General features: G+C 42.2%; 1 protein-coding gene across 3 annotated transcripts in view; it reads left to right on the top strand.

Moving 5' to 3' along the window:
• Positions 1–14,484, top strand: part of LOC124606655 (UDP-glycosyltransferase UGT5-like) — a 65,788-nt gene that overhangs the window by 31,704 nt on the left and 19,600 nt on the right. The window lies entirely within an intron of this gene.

Here is a 14,484-nt window from a genome sequence, read left to right as displayed (position 1 = left end):
GCCTACAAAACTATCTACAGAACGTTAGCAATGTAGATATAATTTCTCGTCTGTTACGGCATGCGATGAGAAGACTCTTTTCATGAGCGGTTGTCCTTGATCAGCAGTATCCTGATTTCTTTGTTTCCTCGCTGCTGTTAATAACACAAAAAAAGCGAAATCACGCATTTATGCTCAAGGGTCCACTCATTCTTTGTGACTTATTGCTGCTTCCTTTCTTATCACGACATCAGTGGATGCCAATATTCGAGAAGCCTATACAGGGTGATTATAATTGAAGTTAAACTTTCAAACCATTGCAAAAATAACACCTCTGGTCGGAATGACGTCAAATTGCAACGGAATATTATCGGAGAAGGGGGAAAACGTATGACAGAAATGATTCAAATGGCTCTGAGCACTATGGGACTTAACATCTGAGGTCATCAGGCCCCTAGAACTTAGAACTACTTAAACCTAACTAACCTAAGGACATCCCACACATCCATGCCCGAGGCAGGATTCGAACCTGCGACCGTAGCGGTCGTGCAGTTACAGACTGAAGCGTGTAGAACCGCTCGGCCACTCCGGGCGTCTAAACGTGTGACAGAAGAAAAATAAATAGTAACAAAATGTAGTAATAGATGGCGCTGTAAGTATCATAATTTAATAGTTGTCGACTAAAAATGACAAATGAATCATACAACTATGCCTAAGGTTTACGTTTGACGTTAAACAAAATGTACTACTCAGTGTGCATGGGGTACAGGTGTGATACTGTTAGTTACGTAAGTCCATCCGCCACGGCAAGGTCATATCACATCGGATGGCAAAAATAGATTTTTAACTGTCCTGAGGCCAAATACCGCATAAGAGGCATCAATCACATCGGTTTTTAATTGTCCTGAGGCCAAAAACCGCATAAAAAGCGTCAGTCAAAATCAAATCAGATTATTAATTTCCGTGTGACTGGCGCAAACATGTTCAATATGCTGTACACCGTTTTGTGCAACAAGATGTAGTCGAGGAACAGCATATTCCACAACTGGTCGAAGTGTTTCCGGATTAGCGTTCAGAATGTGTTGCGCAATACGTGCCTTCAATGCAGCAAAGCTTGCAATCGGAACATTGAACACAACATCTTTCAGGTATCCCCACAGCCACAGCCAGGCTGTAGGGAAATGGTGGCTGATAATTCTAGTACTTCCGAAATGACGCTTCAGCAGCTGCTTAACTGAATTTGTAATGTGCGGATGTGCTCCACGCTGTTGGAGAGCTGGAATGACATGGTTACGCAAAAGACACTCATAGCGATTACCAGTGACGGTACAGGTAACAGTACCGGAAGCACCTGCCTCTTCAAACAAATATGGCCCTATGATAAATGATGCCTTCAACCCGCACCAGACAGTGACCTTTTAAGGATGAAGTGGCAATGGTTGATTTGCGTGTGGATTTTCCGTTTCACATATTCGAGAATTCTGTGTATTGACATATCCTGTCTCATGGAAGTGGTCTTCGTTGTCCGCAAAATCTTACACGGCCAATCATTGTCCACTACCACGTGAGCATGATATTCTAAAGTAAAGGTCTCTCCTGCTGGAAGGTCAACGCAAAGCAACTCGTGAACATGGGTAATTTAGAGTGCATAGCAAAGAAGGATGTTTCGTAGGATTTCACGCACTGTGACCACCGGTATGTCCAATGTTCGGCCAGTTTTCGGTGCACTGCACGTTTGCACACCACCACTCGTCTCCTTCTGCATTGCTGTGGCCACTGTTCCCGCTGATGTCGGATCAATTCGTTTCCTCCCTCTACCAGGTTGCACACCAGAACAGCCCGTCTTTTCGAATTTCCGAATCATTTTCTCCAGACCCACAGCAGTCATCGACCAACGCGTTTTTTCAAATCCTTCAGTGTCCGGAACTTCTGCAGAGCGACGTATGCACAGTCATCATTCTTGTAATACAGCTTTACAAGCAGAGCGCGATCCTGCATTGGGGCAGTCATGGCGAACGCCACAGACGCGAAAGGAGGAAAAGCTGTGTACCAGGCATGTTTACACCAACTTCAATGGTTCTTGCGCCTGACACGTGTTTTCATTTACGTATTCTAACACATACAGCGCCATCTATTGATCAATTTTCACACTATTTTTTTTCTTCTGCCATACGTTTACCTCCTTCTCCGATAACATTCCGCTTGCAATTTGACGTCATTCTGACGAGTGGTGTTATTTATATAGCGGTTTAAAAGTGTAACTGTAATTATAATCACCTTGTATATTTATTATATTAATCTCCTGATCTCCAGAATTGCTAGTCTTTCATTATCGAGTGGACACCGATCAAATACCGCACTCCCACTTCTTACAGTGTTGAAGATCGAAACTGCATTTTCTGATAAGCTGTACTTTTTGAAAAATAGGTCAAAATGGTTCAAATGGCTCTGAGCACTATGGGACTCAACATCTTAGGTCATAAGTCCCCTAGAACTTAGAACTACTTAAACCTAACTAACCTAAGGACATCACACACACCCATGCCCGAGGCAGGATTCGGACCTGCGACCGTAGCAGTCCCGCGGTTCCGGACTGCAGCGCCAGAACCGCTAGACCACCGCGGCCGGCAAATAGCTCAAACTTCAGCCTGTTACCGAGAAACTGCTGCTGCTGCTATCAGCTGAGATGCTGTCATACAATTATACACTTTTATTGCAATTATACTGAGATATAAGTCCACTGAAATATCTTATTTTCCGAACTATCTATGACCAGTCGATGAATTTGCGGAGTGAGGTGCACTGAGAACACACATACATTATTAACTGTATAGTGCTCAACGAATAAAGCCGACGTCTTGTTGTTATTGTGGTCCTCAGTACAAAGAATGGTTTGATGCAGCTCTCCATGTTACTCTATCCTGTGCAGGCCTCTTCATCTCCTAGTAAATACTGCAACCTACATCTTCGTGAATCTGCTTACTGTATTCATCTCTTGGTCTTCCTCTACTATTTTTAACCACCATGCTTCCCCTCAGTACTGGTGTTCCCTCGATGTCTCAGAATGTGTCCTTTCAACTGATCCCTTCTTTAGTGAGTCTGTACCACAAATTTCTTTTCTCCCCAATTCTATTCAGTACCTCCTCATTAGTATCGTGATTTATCCATGTAATCTTCAGCATTCTTCTGTAGCACCGTAATTCAGAGGCTTCTATTCTCATGTTGTCCTACCTGTTTATCGTCCATGTTACGCTTCCATACATGGCTACACTCCATACAAATACTTTCAGCAAAGACTTCCTAATACTTAAATCTGTACTCGATGTTAACAAATTATTCTTCTTCAGAAACGCATTCCTTGCCATTGTCAGTCAACATTTTGCAGCCTATCTACATCGACCATCATCAGTTATTTTGCTGCCTAAATCGCAAAACTCCTTTACTACTTTAAGTATCTAATTTCCTAATCTAAATCCCTCAGCATCAACTGATTTAATTAGATTACATTTCATTATCATCGTCTTGCTTTTGTTGATGTTCATCTTATATCCTCCTTTCAAGACACTGCCCATTCCGTTCAACTGCTCTTCCAAGTCTTTTGCTGTCTTGACAGAATTACAGTGTTGTCGGCAAACCTCAAAGTTTTTAGTTCTTCTCGATGGGTTCTAATTCCTACTACAAATTTTTCTTTTGTTTCCTTTACTACTTGCCCAATATACAAACTGAATAACACCAGGGACAGGCTACAACGCTGTCTCACTCCCTTCTCAACCATTGCTTCCCTGTCACGCGTCTCGACTCTTTATAACTGCCATCTAATTTCTGTACAAAGTATAAATAACTTTTCGCTGCCCTATTTTACCCCTAACACCTTTAGAATTTGAAAGAGAGTCTTGTAGTCAACATTGACAACATGTTTCTATAAGTCTACAAATGCTATAAATGTAGGTTTCCCTCTCCTTAACCTATCTTGTGTCAGAGGTCTTAGGGTCACTGTTATCTCGCGTGTTCCTGCATTTCTCCGGAATCGAAACTGAATTTGCTCGGAGTCTGCTTCTACCAGTTTTTCCATTCGTCTGTAACGAATTTATGTTAGTATTTTGCAGTCGTGACTTACCTAACTGTTTATTCGCTAATTTGCACATGTGTTAGCACCTACTTTCTTTGGAATTGGAATTATTATATTTTTCTTAAAGTCTGAGGGTATATCGCCTGCCTCATACAAGTTGTTCACCAGATGGTAGAGTTTTGTCAGAGCTGGCTCTCCCAAGGCTATCAGTAGCTCTAATGGAATGTTGTCTACTCCTGGGGTCCTGTTTCGACTTAAGTCTTTAAGTGGTCTGTCAAATTCTTCACGCAGTATCATATCTCCCATTTTATCTTCATCTACTTCCTCTTCCATTTCCATAATATCGCCCTCAAGTACATCGCCCTTGTAAAGGCTCTCTATATATTCCTTCCACCTTACTGCTTTCCCTTCTTTGCTTAGAACTGGTTCTCCATCTGAGTTCTTGATATTGATACAAGTGGTTCCCTTTTCTCCAAAGATCTCTTTAATTTTCCTGTAGCCAACAATTATCTTTCCCCTAATCATATATGCTTCTAAATCCTCACATTTGTCCTCTAGCCATTCCCGCTTAGCTATTTTGCACTTCCTGTCAGTCTCATTTCTGAGACGTTTGTATTCGCTTTCGCAAGTTTCATTTACTGGAATTTTGTATTTTCGCGTTTCATAAATTAAATTTAATATCTCTTGTGTTACCTAAGGATTTCTATTAGTCCTCGTCTTTTCACCTACTTGATCCTCTGTTTTCACTATTTCATCCCTCAGAAGTACCCATTCTTCGTCTACTGTATTCCTTTTGCCCGTTCTTGTCAATCATTCCCTAACGCTCCCTCTGAATCTCCCTACAATCTTCTGCTCTTTCAGTTTATCCAGGTCCCATCTCCTTAAAATCCTACCTTTTTGCGGTTTCTTCAGGTTTAATCTACAGTTCATGACCAACGAATTGTGGTCAGAGTTCACACCTGTCCCTGAAAACGTCTTATAATTTAAAATCTGGTTCCGAAATATCTCTATCTTACCATTATGTAATCAATCTGAAACCTTCCCGTGTCTCCAGGTCCCTTCCATCTATACAGCCCTCTTTCATGATTCTTAAACCAAGGGTTAGTTATGATTAAATTATGCTCTGTGTAAAGTTCTACCAGAAGGTTTTCTATTTCATTCCTTTCCCTCAGTCCATATTCTCCTACAATTTTTCCTTCTCTTCCTTTTCTTTCTATCGAATTCCAATCCCCTATGACTGTTAAATTCTCGTCACTCTTGACTCTCTCAATAATTTCTTTTATCTCGTCGTACATTTCTTCAATCTCTTCATCATCTTCGGAGCTAGTTGGCATATATACTTGTACTACTGTGGTGGGTGTGGGCTTCGTGTCTATGTTGGCTACAAGAATACGTTCACTGTGCTGTTCGTAGTAGCTTACCCGTGTTCTTATTTTTTTATTCATTATTAGACCTACTCCTGCACTACCTCCATTTGATTTTGTATTTATAACCCCGTATTCACTTGACAACAAGTCCTTTTCCTCCTTCCATCTAACTATATCTAACTTTAATCTATCCATTTCCTTTTTTCAATTTTCTTACCTACCTGTCCGATTAAGCGACCTGACATTCCACTCTCCGATCCGTAGAACGCCAGTTTCGTTTCTGCTGATAACGACGTCCTCCTGAGCAGTCTCCGGCCGGAGATCCGAATAGGGTGGAGGACCATTTTACTTCCGGAATATTTTACCCAAGAGCATGTCATCATCATTTAATCACATAGCAGAGTTGCATGCCCTCGGGAAAAATTACGGTTGTAGTTTCCCCTTGCTTTCAGCCGTTCGCAGTACCAGCACAGCAATGCCGTTTTGGTTAGTGTTACAAGGCCAGATCAGTCAATCATCCAGACTGTTGCCCTTGCAACTACTGAAAAGGCTGCTGCCCCTCTTCAGGAACCACACTTTTGTCTGGCCTCTCAACAGATACCCCTCCGTTGTGGTTGCACCAACAGTAAGGCTGTCTGTATCGCTGAGGCACGCAAGCCTCCCCACCAAAGACAGTGTCTTAAATCCTATCTAACAACCTCGAAATATTGTATGTTTTTAAAATCAATTGCAGCATCAAGCACCTTAGCATGTAGATTCTTTTACAAATATGTGTGTTTATCTCTCGGACGTGATTAATTGTTATAATATTTGAAATTTCGGGTCATAGACATGGGAAGTCGCTTACTCATGTTGTATGTAATTACAGTAGTTTGGTTTCGAGGTTTCCATAGGAAGTACGACGTCAGTTTTTTTTCCCTGTATTTTAAACGCATTTTGATGGTTATTACAATGTTAAATTATACTTCAATGTGATTTCTTTCGATAATTTGTTGATTTGTCTCTCAAGCTTCAAATTGAAAACTTCTTTGTTGTCTTTGTGAGCATTAATCAGTACAGACTAGCATTGTCAGTCTTTTAATTTCTGTTCTATAAGGGACTTTTAATACTCTTTAATTTACTATCATATCGTTCATTACACATCCAAACGTATCTTCATCGTTTTTATTCATTTTTACCACGGAGTTACCTTGACGCTTATTTTTTGATTTTCGATGTTTATTTATTGATTTATTTATCCTACCAAGATTAGGGCAATAAGACCCTCCCCTACATCTAACAAGGCACCAGGACCTCTTAATTCTGGGGCATTGTACATATTTTACGTTACGTTCATTACGACATGCGATACTTGCAATTCGGCCCATTGGAATACAGGGTGGAATTGATTGATTGAACTTGGATTACCGGTCAGATAAGGAATACAAACGTCTCAAAAATGAGATCGACAGGAAGTGCAAAATGGCTAAGCAGGGATGGCTAGAGGACAAATGTAAGGATGTAGAGGCTTATCTCACTAGGGGTAAGATAGATACTGCTTACAGGAAAATTAAAGAGACTTTTGGAGAAAAGAGAACCACTTGCATGAATATCAAGAGCTTTGATGGAATCCCAGTTCTAAGCAAAGAAGGGAAAGCAGAAAGGTGGAAGGAGTATATAGAGGGTCTATACAAGGGCGATGTACTTGAGGACAATATTATGGAAATGGAAGAGGATGTAGATGAAGATGAAATGGGGGATATGATACTGTGTAAAGAGTTTGACAGAGCACTGAAAGACCTGAGTCGAAACAAGGCCCCGGGAGGAGACATCATTCCATTAGAACTACTGACGGCCTTGGGAGAGCCAGTCCTGACAAAACTCTACCATCTGGTGAGCAAGATGTATGAGACAGGCGAAATACCCTCAGACGTCAAGAAGAATATAGTAATTCCAATCCCAAAGAAAGCAGGTGTTGACAGATGTGAAAATTACCGAACTATCAGTTTAATAAGTCACAGCTGCAAAATACTAACGCGAATTCTTTACAGACGAATGGAAAAACTGATAGAAGCCGACCTCAGGGAGGATCAGTTTGGATTCCGTAGAAATGTTGGAACACGTGAGGCAATACTGACCCTACGACTTATCTTAGAAGAAAGATTAAGGAAAGGCAAACCTACGTTTCTAGCATTTGTATACTTAGAGAAAGCTTTCGAGAATATTGATTGGAATACTCTCTTTCAAATTCTGAAGAAGGCAGGGGTAAAATACAGGGAGTGAAAGGCTATTTACAATTTGTACAGAAACCAGATGGCAGTTATAAGAGTCGAGGGGTATGAAAGGGAAGCAGTGGTTGGAAAGGGAGTGAGACAGGGTTGTAGCCTCTCCCCGATGTTATTCAATCTGTATATTGCGCAAGAAATAAAGGAAACAAAAGGAAAGTTCGGAGTAGGTATTAAAATCCATGGAGAAGAAATAAAAACTTTGGGGTTCGCCGATGACATTGTAATTCTGTCAGAGACAGCAAAGGACTTGGAAGAGCTGCTGAACGGAATGGACAGTGTCTTGAAAGGAGGGTACAAGATGAACATCAACAAAAGCAAAACGATGATAATGGAATGTAGTCAAATTAAGTCGGGTGATGCTGAGGGAATTAGATTAGTAAATGAGACACTTAAAGTAGTAAAGGAGTTTTGCTATTTTGGGAGCAAAATAACTGATGGTGGTCGAAGTAGAGAGGATATAAAATGTTGACTGGCAATGGCAAGGAAAGCGTTTCTGAAAAAGAAAAATTTGTAAACTTCGAGAATAGATTTTATCGTCAGGAAGTCGTTTCTGAAAGTATTTGTATGGAGTGTAGCCATGTATGGAAGTGAAACGTGGACGATAAATAGTTTAGACAAGAAGAGAATAGAAGCTTTCGAAATGTGGTGCTACAGAAGAATGCTGGAGATTAGATGGGTAGATCGCATAACTAATGAGGAGGTATTGAATAGAATTGGGGAGAAGAGGAGCTTGTGGCACAACTTGACTAGAAGAAGGGATCGGTTGGTAGGACATGTTCGGAGACATGGAGGGATCACCAATTTATTACTGGAGGGCAGCGTGGAGGGTAAAAATCGTAGAGGGAGACCAAGAGATGAATACACTAAGCAGATTCAGAAGGATGTAGGCTGCAGCCGGTACTGGGAGATGAAGAAGCTTGCACAGGATAGAGTAGCATGGAGAGCTGCATCAAACCAGTCTCAGGACTGAAGACCACAACAACAACAACGATAAAATTCATAAACAGCATCACACAGACACGGATTTGACTTTACCAGAACAATGGTACAATCACACGATTCAGTAACATATCTTTTTCCAAGACCAACTACTAATACAGAAATAAAACTAAATGAATTTGAACAACAGTATAAGAAAACGAGCCGGTGTAAGGCAACTTCATAGATATATTGGGTAAAAAGATCAAATAATTACTTTAAGTACTGTCACAATTAAGAACATTAATGTCTCTCTTGAAGGACCATGAAAACTCAAATCGCTCTCTATTAAGGCCTTGCACCAGTTGAGGAGGTTGGATAGGAAACAGGGTTCCCTAAGTGGAAACATGCTGAACATTCTCTCAAGATCTTAGACTTATTAAACTTCGTCATAGTAAGAGCTGTCTTAACTTGGTACTGAAAAGATATACGTTGATTAAACTTTAATTCAGTTAATCAGGCAATATACTGCGAGTATTCTTTACAAAAACAGAACACACAGGATCAAGTCCCAGCAGAAATAAAATTAATGTACAATAAAATGATACAATCAATCGGCAACTATTAACTTTTAGTTATGTTTTAAAAGAGAAGAGTTTCATTGAGCTCCTGTGCATCAAACAATGTAAGGCATTACAGCACTAAAACAAATCTCGATGGTTTATTAAAGGAAATTCTGAAGTAGTCACAAGAAATTTTTATCTTTAACGAAAAGCAATATGTGACCGCGTAGGGCCACTTTGAAGCACCTTTTTAGTGGTACATTCAGCTTTAACCATCGCTTTAGCAGTAAGTTACAGGAGATAACAATATCTCTGAACTTCCAATCTAAGAACAACATGCTGTTATTAACAAACTACTACTGATCATTGACAAATGGTTACACTAACACTAAGTAAGAACAAAGCAGTAAAATATTCTCGAAAACCTAAGCCCAGCAAATCTGTGTACCACCATACTACGATATCCAGCTCAATTAAACGTTACAGGACCAGAGACAGAATATGCACCATCTCGTTAGCAGCTCGAGAACAGCCAAACTCGTTGCAGGCCGCTTGAAACTACAAAATAATCCCGTGGTAGCACGGAAAACTAGTGCACAGAATATTATCAGGCTTCTACAGCAAACAGAGAAGTGGAATTAGTCAATTCAAATAACATACACTTCAGTGCTTGAGCCTAATTAAACGCTGCAGCGTGCACAATCTACGAAATAAAACAATCCAAATCGATTCTTTCATAAATGTCATACTTGGCGGCAAAATATGCCAACCCTCCCAAAACAGCTTATTTCGAAATTTCAGCCTGTAGCGAAGAAATATCGAAGCAGTCACTTGAACAGAGCGTGAGTTGGGGTTAAACCTAGCAGTTAAACCCTTGTAATGCCCACAAGGACAAAAATTCAAAACGCAGTGAGTCTAGCGAAGGCAATGCGTAACATGTCTAAAGAGCCACGACGCCATCACAATCTCCCAAAGTTCGAAGTTCTACCTCGCCATAGAGGCAACCGTCCAACTTTGGTACGGAACGTCTCACTTCTCACACGACGTCCGCACACTACACGTCATCAAAACACCTCGTCTAGTGCAGCCCACGGTGCTCGCTCACTCCCGTCTTGCGCACCGGTCTCTCGTGACTGCCCCACGCAGAGTTGCTGCCGCCATCTAGCGACGCGCTCTGTCCGGCCACCGCCTTTCGTTCAACGCACTGCTTAAGAGCCTTTTCCTCGTCACCGAGCATGCTCCCTCCAGCAACCATCCAGCGATGTTGCTGGACTTTAATAATAAATACAGCGATCTAGTTATTTGAAAGGATATATACTGAAGCGCCAAAGAAACTGGTACAGGCAAGGGTATTCAAATACAGAGACATGTAAACAGGCAGAATTCGGCGCTGCGGTCGGGAACGCCTACGTAACACAACAAGTGTCTGGCAGAGTTGTTAGATCGGTTACTGCTGCTACAATGGCAGGTTATCAAGATTTAAGTGAGTATCAACGTGGCGTTATAGCCGGCGCACGAGCGATGGGACACAGCACCTCCGAGGTAGCGATGAAGTGTAGATTTTCCCGTACGACCATTTCACGAGTGTACCGTGAATATCAGGAATCCGGTAAAACATCAAATCTCCGACATCGCATGCAGCCGGAAAAAGGTCATGCAACGTGACAGAAGTGCAACTCTTCCTCAAACTGCTGCAGATTTCAGTGCTGCGACATCAGCAAGTGTCAGTGTGCAAACCATTCAACGAAACATCATGGATATGGGCTTTCGGAGCAGAAGGCCCACTCGTGTACCCTTAATGACTGCACGACACAAAGCTTTATGCCTCGCCTGGGCCTGTCAACACCGACATTGGACTACTGATGACCGGAAACATGTTGCCTGATCGAGAGAGTCTCGTTTCAAATTGTATCGAGTGGATGGACGTGTACGGGTATGAAGACAACCTCTTGAATCCATGGACCCTGTATGTCGGCAGGGGACTGTTCAAACTAGTGGAGCCTCTGTAATGGTGTGGGGGTTTGCTGTTGGGGTGATATGGGACCCCTGATACGTCAAGATACGACTCTGACAGGTGACACGTACGTAAGCATCCTGTCTGATCACCATTGCGCATTCCGACAGACTTGGGAAATTCCAGAAGGACACGCCACACTTCAATAATTGCTACAGAGTTCCTCCAGGAAGACTCCTCTCAGCTTAAACAAAACACTTCCGATGGCCACCAAACTCCCCAACATGAACATTATTGAGCATATCTGGGATGCCTTGCAACGTGCTGTCCAGAGGAAATTTCCACCCCCCGTACTCTTGCGGATTTATGTACAGCCCAACTAGATTCATGGTGTTAATTCTCTCCAGCACTACTTCAGACATCAGTCGAGTCCATGCCGCGTCGTGTTGCGATACTTCTGCACGCTCGCGAGGGCCCTACACGATATTTGGCAGGTGTCCCAGTTTATTTGGCTCTTCTTTGTATATTCCTCTAAGAGCCTAAAGCAACAAAAGTGCAATGTGCGATAATTTTGATTAAATGTTATGTTTCAGAATGATTGTAACACCATAATACATCTCTAGAGCGGGCATCCAATTAAAAATTTCTCAGTTCACAATTATTGCCGTACTTGCTTAAGCAAGAAGTATTTGGACAAAATTCTATTCCTCACGTGAACTTGAAATAAGTCGGTCAATTACAGTATATCAATTAACTGACCAACTCGTTTCGTATTATACTACTTACGCCACTGTGAGGGACAAAGGATGAAGACAGTCATCATAAATGACACAAAACATTGCAAGAAATCAATCAATGATACCTTATGCATGCTCTAATGTGGTTGTGAGGCAAAGGTCAATCAATTTTTATGAAACATAAAGAAAGTAAGCTTTGTTCTCTTGTTAAATTCTTAATATGCACGCGCTTTAGAACGTATTTAGAGTCACCAGGCGAGACGCTAGCGGTAGGTCGTCTTTCTTCTCTGTTCAGAAGAGAGCCCTTAGAAAGAGAACCACGCTTCAATACTGGGCCGAATTATCGTCACTGGGATGCAGTTTGTCCCGATGAAGCACGCCCGTAGTTTATACACTAGTGGTGGAGTGATTTAAAAATCAGAGGTGTTTTCGTGCGGCTTAGCCATAACCACTCACAAGGCGTCTTGTCTTTTGTAGACGCGTTCCTCTGAAATTCTCTCACAAGCAGAGTGAGAATGAGTGTCTTGTTCTCTGGCAGTAGCGAGTCATTTTCAACTATTCCTTAGGATATCACCATGGCGTTAACCAGATTGCAGCTTACTCACGCAGTGGCCATATGGTGACACATCGCTCGTGGTCACATTCCTCTATTTACAAAATAGTGATTGTGATAACAACCTGGCGTCACACAGTTCAGTACACAACAAACTTTTCCACTCACGGATGGTAAAATCTGATTGGCCACAAGCTTAACTTCATGTGGAAGACAACAGCAACTTTGCGGTTCTCTATCCTGATTGGTGGACTGGGGGTTGTACGATATTGATGGGCCGAAGCAATCGATGCATTTTTCTTAGGAGAGGATAAGCGAAGCTGGGTGGAGAAGCACGAATGATATTCTTGTGCCAAACTCCGAGAGGATCAGAAGTGGCAAGTTGTGAGGGGAACAGCCCTGAAGAGTTCGGCATTGGCGGACCTCTGTCCTGACGGCCGATCACGAGTGGCATAGACACCGAGCCCCTGAGAGGAGAGTCCGACGGGTGCTGATACTGTCTTCAACCTACAGCTTTAAATCTGATAAAAGCTGGAACTCGAAAGAGGATGCTAGGCCTGGTACAACCTTTCCAAGCTTGACGGAACGCATGGAAGCGCGGGTTTCACTTAGCTTCATTCCGTTGATTCAATCATCCGCTTCTCTTTTATTCGTAAGTGAACGACAGACAGATGATTGCTCGACCATTGCAGAGCATATGTAATTTCGCCTCATGCATGCTTAACTAAAGTTTCTACAGTACAATATCATCAAAGCTACTGTTTTTCCCACTCGCGTCGCATGGTTGATGCTCTTCACGATTATGCGGCCGGATTTCATTGTCCTGGCGACATGATATTTCGACGGTCCACCTGGCCGCCATCTTCAGGTGAGATAGCAGGTGCACAGTCACGCCGGAAATGAGAGGCCCTTTCGCTTCTCATGCACAAGCAGAGGCCCATTTCCAGGGTATAAAGGGGCTGACGTTACCTCAGTTCCGGCGTGATTGTGCACCTTCAGTCTCATCTGAAGATGGCGGCTCGGAGGCCCGTCGATATATCGTGTCGTCAGGACGATGGACTCCGGTCACATACCCTGAAGAGCATCAACAAGCATTACGCCGGAAAAAATCTACGTAATCACACGTCGCATAGTTTTTGGCTGAATTCATTCCAAGTGACATGTTTTATTCCGTCTTGTTAGTTTTCCTTGCGGCCCAACCACCAATGTCGAATGTGAATTTCTTATGATGTTTGAAGTGCCAATCAGTATTCATATGTTCCTTCGAGTTGGAAATAGCTCTTACTTGGTGATCGAATTACAAACAGAACATTTAGAATCGAAAATAAATTTAAAATAGACAGAAGTTCAAGATGATTTTCCTCCACATGTATGTCAATATATGGGCTCATCGTTACACACTGTAAATATTTTTTTTTATCTCAGTGTGCTTCACGGCCTACACGAAGCCTTTCAAATAATTAATTATTAAATAATTGATAGGTTTCTAGAACATGTAACTGGTTGTTACGTTTTACTAATAACTAACAGTTAGCCCAGCCATAATGTAGTTACAAGGAAATAGGAAGAGTAATTAGTGCCGAACATCAAGTCACCGAAGAGGCCATCAGAAGCAGAGCAGAAACTCGGATTGGGAAATGAAGGAAAAGAAAATCGGCCGCGTCATTTTCAAGAGAACTATCAGGGGATATGCAATTAGGTAAACCACAGAACACCAGAATCAGGATGCCCGGACTGAGCCAAGAGCTTCTGGCCTTCTGAATGATAGTCCAGTTTCGTATGATTACATCAGCCACCTCGCTCGGTCGCATGGTCGTAGTATGTTATCTCTGTACCTTAGGTTATGAAAGACATTCAACCGATCATCAAACAAGTTCTGACAAATTTAATATGATGCCTTGTCAATCACCAAACTGTCCACTATGTTCCAGTAACTGAACTGGCAAACATCATCTTTCCAGATGAATGTGCCATGGAAATAAGTCTGCAATTTGTAGCAGGATTCAGTTGTGGAGAGCCGGCCGGTGTGGCCGTGCGGTTCTAGGCGCTTCAGTCTGGAACCGCGTGACCGCTACGG

The sequence above is a fragment of the Schistocerca americana genome, chromosome 3 (assembly GCF_021461395.2).
Source record: "Schistocerca americana isolate TAMUIC-IGC-003095 chromosome 3, iqSchAmer2.1, whole genome shotgun sequence".
Lineage (NCBI taxonomy): Eukaryota > Metazoa > Arthropoda > Insecta > Orthoptera > Acrididae > Schistocerca > Schistocerca americana.
Note: the sequence above shows the minus strand (reverse complement) of the source record. Positions and strands in the feature narration are given on the sequence as shown.